The sequence below is a fragment of the Varroa jacobsoni genome, unplaced genomic scaffold (genome assembly GCF_002532875.2).
Source record: "Varroa jacobsoni isolate VJ856 unplaced genomic scaffold, vjacob_1.0 scaffold_45, whole genome shotgun sequence".
Classification (NCBI taxonomy): Eukaryota; Metazoa; Arthropoda; class Arachnida; order Mesostigmata; family Varroidae; genus Varroa; species Varroa jacobsoni.
The window spans coordinates 29,669-37,001 of record NW_019212947.1 but is presented as its reverse complement, the minus strand read 5'-3'; the positions used below and the strand labels follow the sequence as shown (position 1 = coordinate 37,001).

Genomic DNA, 7,333 nt, shown 5'->3' with positions numbered 1-7,333 from the left:
AACGTCCGTCATCGGATTTATTTAATCGGTAGAAGTAGGTCTTACGGTGAAGATAAGTTGTTTACGCATGATCGCCTCGTTTGTCTTAAGCTTGCCGATATTGCGGCTAAGGAACAGTTCTTCAGAAGACGGAAACCAACAAATCACTCTTGCGTGTCCAATTCTGTGCATTACAGAAGATCGCACACGAAGGATAGGAAAAGTTGCAAATGGGAATGACAAAGCGAAGGAGTTTTTGGCTCGGCGTTTCGCCCAGCTTGTGTCAACAAGGACGTTCAGTCGTCTGGGTTGTTTGCAGCCCATCTGCATTAACACTCTCACTGACGAAATTTATCTATGGTTATAGGAATATAGCCGTTTCGCTGAGGTTCTGGATTAGGAAGAATACGTTAAAGAGCGAAGTCCCTAACATTTTTCGGCAATTGTGACTATGTAAATGTCTCTCTTTCAGAGAGGGCTTCTAGTAGCAGCGTTCATTCCGTGAATCAAAAACGCTGTACCTAATTCCATCGGCAGCTAACGATCTATCAGGTGTTGACGACCATATATCCTCTACAGATAAATAAAGGGTGAGCACATTTAGCACCGTCATGAATTCTACCTTCTGAGCAGGTCGTTTCGGGGAGACCCGACAGCCTGATATGATCTATTTTTATTGCAAAATAACACGCGTAAAATATCAGCAATCGAACGGATTTTGTGTGTATTCAAAAAACAAGCAGATGACCCTGTGTACAATCATCTGTTACGCACAGCAGGGAACACTCAAGCACAACGACCTATTTCTGTACCACGAATGTCTGTGGTGACACGACTATACTTAAAGGCTGATAGCACTACGGCTGCCATAGCATGGACCGGCCTGGCTCAGTCGGCCAGTGCTGGGAGCCAGCCATTTGATGTAATGCCTAACGGCGATACCGGGCATAAAATTCAAAACATGGAGGCTCAGCCAGCCCGCCAGCGGTGTTTAAATGGCTGCCCGCCAAATCATCGCAGGTATGATTTTTTATTCGCATAATTTCAGAGAATTCCATCGGGCTTCAAACGAAGCAAAAATAGCAAAGTATCTATTGTTATTGTATTAGGGCACCTGTATTAGTAATGGTGTCTGTAAGAAGCCAAATTAGGATCTGCAGAATGGATATAATGTTGCGTCTTTATATTACGCTACTGGTTAGTCGATTGGAAAAGTGGGTCGTACGCAAACTTCTATGGAGCAGGTAAAAGTGTATTGAAGGACAGAGCAATAATCTTGAACGTAGAGTTGTCTTTTATGCAGTCATATTGAAAAGCCAGCTTTAACTAACTGCATCATAATTTAGTGCACTTTTTTTATTTAGTACATTAGAAAAGCTACATTCAAAGGTAGGTAACAGTAATTGCTTGGCAAATATATCACCCAAGCGGCTTTTTTTTCGCGCGTTGAAACATTTTTAAAGGATCGAGTTTTTGCTTAAACAAACCTAAAATACCGACGACACTGACGGGGTTGTCTGTCATGTGTTTTTTGTACAATAGTGGAACCTGGGTATCAACCGAAGTCTATATCAGTTTAGTTGGAATAAACCTTTCACTCACCAAAAATATTCCTTTTTTGGCTCTATTTTAAGTATCTTCAGTTCCTCGCGATGCTATTATTTTCCCATATCGAAGCACCATATTTTAATAATGGAATCACGGAAGTGCTAAGCAGGCCTGTATATACTTTCGTTTGTGTGTAACATAAGGCTCCAAAAGTCCCAGTTTTTTTCAGCGATAAGTTCGCGGCATTACTTTCCACGTGCTCTCTGCACTTTAAAAAAAAGTGGTACATAGTAATTAAACCCTAAACAACGGCCCAAAAACTCGTCTTGCAGACACAGAATGTAATGTAAGAACGCAAATACATAGTATTGATTAAATTCTATATTCTGTCAAAGTACACACGTATAAAGGCTCGCTCGAGGCGGCTAATTCACCCTCTGCGAAATTACGTTATGTTTGAAAAAGGATAATTGAATTTATGTAGGCCACCCGTCAGGCTCTAAAGGATTATGACTTATGTACTATAAATTAAGTTTGTTCTAAGAAAAAAGGAGATTTGTGCCAGCTCTACTGGTTCGGATATAATAGAAATACTTTTGAGGACAGACATCGCTGAGCTTACTTCTATTCACGTAAAAATGATGTGCGATAGTCTTGTTTCTACTTAACGATACGGTGCCCAGTCATTACCGTTGTGATGCCTTACAAATCTATAAATGTTTGCCCAAAGACGTGAGCTATGTTAATCGAAGGCAGGCGATTTCGGTCAGGTTTTCTTCGCAACCTCTGATTAGGTATCCCATATTAGTAATGACTCAAGCTAATGGTCAGCCCCATAATCACGGCGTCAATACGCTTCGTATTTCTGATTGCAACATCTATAATCTTCTCACAGCATAATATAGCCAAGATATATATAGGGTTGAACGATAGTGCTACTACCATTATCAATTAAAGTAGACTGCACACCCTTGTGTGGACATTTGTTTTTAGAGATAGATTCTAAGTTACTCTGTGTCTATTGTGTTGAATAGATATTGTTGTTCTTACGTCCGATGCTGTTGCTAGACACTGCTTAAGACGGCTGGCTCCCAGCATAAAACATATTGTTTCTACACCGGATTCGAACGTAAAGTTCCTGTCCAATAGGCAATCACGTTCCCACTGCGTCATCACAGACACGGGTGTTAACCACCTGCATTAGTAACAAGCTTCTTCGTGCACCGGAAGATGTCGTGTTGATCTCGTCTTTAACTCAACACTGCGGAGAGCGCAAGCCAGCTCTTCTTCGGAAGTCCTTCAGAAGCTACGTGAGAGTTGGTAATCTTTTTTCATTTTAAAATTGAGTAATATGAAGTACCCGACTTTTCTTAATATCCTTATTAGTTAAGTTTAGATTTTTGGTCGGCTAGTGAGCAGCAGCTGAAATCTTGGAAATAAAAAAAGAAAAATCGAGCTAGACTCTCATCGCAAAACTACGTAGTTTTAGGGTTGATAAACACAGAGACTAGCTCTAGAAATAATCTAGGCCGAAACTTTTGCGTCGTAGTGAGACGGTTTGAATATAGAGTGCGATGAGTACAGAAACACTGGTCAGTGTGTTCTTCTAACAGTAAAAAGAAAAGTACATTAGATCTTTCAGAAAGGCTCTCTTGCCTAACAGAAGAATGCCTCTAAAGACGCAAAGTAGGGCTCTGTGAAATAGGACCGCAGGCCTTCCAGTGAAATGTGACAACAACCTGATCTATTTTATAGTGGACGACAGCCTACTTGATCAAGCGAGGTAAGACAAAGGAGAATTATAGTCCAGAGGCCCATTAACGGCTGCAGTAGTAACCTTATTTCTATTTAATCTGGAAAGTATCTTGATAGTTTACATACATGCTGCATATTCCATCAAAGCTTTAAACTTCTGAAAATAGACTGATCGATATGAATTTAAATGAAAAGAGTAAATAACCAGATACAGGGCGTGCAGATACAAATAACTCACAACAAAGAGGCTAACTCTTGTAAACGAACGACCATAAGGCCAATCGACATAGGCTCTTCCGAAATTCTACATGCTATTTATATAGTACATAGGCATATCGCCTTTCTGGCTCAAGAGATACTTAGGCCTTTTATTTAAACACTAGTTGTAGCATGTTTCCTCCATATTTACAGATTTATATTATTATAGCGTGTATCATTGTTAACAGTAACTAAATACATGACACTTACAAACAGTTAGAGGGCGTGTCTAATTTACGTTTCGCTGGAGTTTCTTTCCAACTTAAAGCAAGCGCTACCCTTGCACAGGTTTTTCTTATCCTTCGAACGTTTTTTTTAGTGTATCGGAACTTTGTGTCATGTTCGAGGCAACTAAGCTGAAATCTACTAAAATTCACATTATCTACTATTGGCGAAATTCGGTGAGATGGATCCGTGTTTTGAAATTAAAATAAGCCTGTAGGTTATCTATCGGGTATCTAATATGGTCTTATAAAATTATTTTTTGTTAGCAATTTAAGCACACAGTTTCATTTTGATTTCCTGTGAGAGCCGAGGAGGAGCCAGCGAAGCAGTTCGAATAAAAATATAAACTTACGCTTTATTCCGTAACTTCCAACGATATCGTATCAGCATGGGCAGTAATGATCAATTTATTACTTGATTTCCAGCTAATATTAGTAATTTTCACAGAAACGATACAAAATATGGTCATGTCCGTACAACTATAATATTTATATGAGACTTTTTACATTCCTTCAGTCATCATATTCAGTATCACTACTATCAGTAGGATCGTTTAAGGGAAGCGAAGTTCACTATAGGAACTGTTGTTTTTCGACCCGGTTCCTTGCCGGTTTTTCTGCCAGCATTTCTAGTAGCGGGCATGAACTTTTGGTAACTAGTTTGACATTTTATAGTTAAACAAGTGTTATGGCTAAAGGCAAAGTAAAGCTAGGAAAATCAGCTTAAGTTAACAGCTAATGCGTGGTATGTAACTCTGCTCTATTGCTATAGCAGTTAAGGACGCAAAGCTAAAGACATCTTTTCGTAATAGGTATATACTATCAGTCAACTATGTAGCTCACACATGTTTGCAACTCTATCGGAAAATTATTTGACTACTGGAAATAATCTTATTTTAGCATCGTAAACACGGATTGAAATATACCTACCTAGATATAACAACATATCGGCTAAAACAAGGTGCATCCGTAACAATGCTATATTTTCCATTGACAGACTTTTTCCTAGGAAACGTTTTTAGCAATAGCTCACTGAATTCACAGCCTGTCACCTACACAACAGAAACTATTCCTTCTTGCTTGGCAGAACAGGGCTATATTATTTTTTAGGAGTAAGGAAAACTCTGAAGATCATGGCCAATGAATCCTCAGACAGCTTCTAAATTCCGGCTTGAATTCATTTACCCAGCTGGCACGTGACCGTCCCGAACTGGTATCTACCACATGTTCTTTACCGTTACGCTCAGTTGGTGCGAACGTTTGTTGTTACGCAGGTTATAATATCATGGCCATATTTCAGCACATCTAATATTTTGCTTACAGACATTGGCAGTTAATTAGCGATGAGAAATCGCCTTTCGGACTTCTCCTTGTTTGTTCCTAAGTGAGATGATAAGTAATGAGGACGGATCTTTGAAGCTGGGCCGCGTTTTAATTACGTAACGGAATTGCTTGTGACCGTTAAAGTGAAAAACTTCAAAAAAATAAATCAAGCAACAGGGCATAAATGTGCTTCGAAAAAACCGACAGTATCTGAATTACCGTTGCAGAACTCTCGTTAGAGAGAATAATTTGTCGAGCTAAATAGCTATAATACAATCAGCATATATCGATACAATAATAAAGGCATAAGGCGCCTTATACATTACTTAGGCTCTGAGGCCTTTATGAATATCTTAGACAACAGCGTCTTCGAATCTCCGTATTATGCGATATGCCTATGCAGCTATCAGCTTTATTGTGCTTAAAGGACGCTTCGGTTCACCTTTTGATGCGTTTTAGGTTTCTCGACCAGAGAGTAAGTACCTACTGCTGTACCATCACCACCACGAAGATGACGACGAGTCGGCAGATGGCCTGGTCGTCTGGTGGGCGTCTGTCAGGAGAAGGCTGAAGAGGGAGGAGGGCAGAGGCGGCGGCACTCTCCTGGGGGAGGCACGTCTGCGGTCATAGCAGCAGCAGCAGCAGCTACTGCCAGCAGCTGCAATTACACAACCAAGCGCCCACTTTCGCCATTGAGGCCGTGGGCTGGAGGCCATCAGTTCCTCAGCATAAAAGGCCACGTTCGAGGCTAGTCGGTCTGTGATTCTTGTTCGTGCTCTTTCGTCTCGTGTGCGTTCTACTGCCAGAAAGCCAGGGAAAAAAGGACGAAATCCAATAACCACAAAGCTTAAGAACAAACGAACTTGATAACTATACTAGTGCGCACGGATCGGGAGGTCGTCTATCAAATCAGCGAAGAAATTTAATTCGCTTAATCGAGGTTACAACATTAGCACATTTCCGGTTGGCGACAAGGACGGATAGTTGCGACCACCTGTTGTTGTAGCTGCCAGGTGGCTAGATTATCCGGGACCTTACACGGTAAGTCAGGGAGATGCACGTGCTCCAACTTCTAGTAGTCAATAAACATTTACGCTAATCAACAACTGTTTTCCCATGCTATAGGAGCGGTGTAGAGTCGACGGCTTTGGTTGTTGCTACGCAGGTACCTACTGTTCTCGTGATGCAGGCAACAAAGGTGATGGATAATCAAAAGTATGATCAACTTTTATATGGTTATTTATAGGGATTGCTATATTTAGAATTAAGCTAATTAGTTTCGGGGATACCATTGTACAGCGTAACTAAGAAGTAGCCGTCCAATTAGAATCTCAGAGAGTAATAAAAAAAAAGAAGGGTTCTGCCTGCAAAGTTCTGTCTGCACTTTTAATTACCTCTTACAGCTCTTGAACCTAACAAGGCATGTAGGCTGAGAGAAAATTAAACGAGATATCGGGATCAAACGTGCGCAAAACACTTTGCTTACTTGTTGAATATTCAATGACAAAATGGCTTCCTGATCAAAGATTTTATGTGATAAAAAAAATTCTGGCAAATCGCAATACATACGATTTCGTCTGCTAAGACTGATACTTGTAAACTTATTTTTTTCCTTAAGTGGCTCATCGCACGTAGCACCGAACAAAGTCTTATTTAACGACTTACCAAGTTTGTAGGGACTATTTTACTTTCGAGACCTTTAAGCATTAGGTAAATTTTTCTTGCATTTCGTGCACATGAAAACGGCGGTGTATAGCAGCTATACTCGTCGAAGTGGTTATACTACGGTCTTTAAAATGTCTGCTAAGCTCTTTGCTGTGCTCGTTTCGATAGGACCGTTCGCGGCGGGTTCACGGGAAGTGGCTTCAAAGCTGGATATGAACGTTGTTGTCTGATAATCTTTTTAGAAGTAGCACTTTAGTCGAAATCGTTTATCTATTTTTCTTTATTAGAATAGAGTCTCAGTCAATTTGTGCACCGCTTAGTTTGTTTACGTTCACTTTGTGAAGTTTGCTATAGTAGCTCCCCGCTGTCCAATTTAGTCAATATGAAATAGAAAGTATTCGTGTTTGAAAAAACCTAACGAGACGTTGTTAACTTCAGCGTGTCGATGGTGAACATTACTTCAGGTGCCAATATCTGATGAGAATTTCTCATGCAAGAAAAACGTCCCATGTTAGATGGTAATGCGTTATAAGAATTTTTTCTTTTCTTTTTTTTTTTTTGATCAGATGCAATACGGCTAC

At 40.2% G+C, this 7,333-nt stretch overlaps 2 long non-coding RNA genes across 2 annotated transcripts; one reads left to right on the top strand and one right to left on the bottom strand.

The window, feature by feature from the left end:
* Positions 1–2,444: 2,444 nt before the first annotated feature.
* On the top strand, positions 2,445–6,509 carry LOC147753979 (uncharacterized). Its single transcript, XR_015311141.1, has 4 exons — positions 2,445–2,847; positions 3,161–3,310; positions 5,547–6,128; positions 6,213–6,509. It is a non-coding gene; the product is annotated as an uncharacterized LOC147753979 (long non-coding RNA).
* Positions 4,149–6,834, bottom strand: LOC111260666 (uncharacterized). The gene is made up of 2 exons (XR_002680474.1): positions 6,753–6,834; positions 4,149–5,886 (listed from the first exon to the last, which is right to left on the bottom strand). It is a non-coding gene; the product is annotated as an uncharacterized LOC111260666 (long non-coding RNA).
* Between the last annotated feature and the right edge of the window lie 499 nt (positions 6,835–7,333).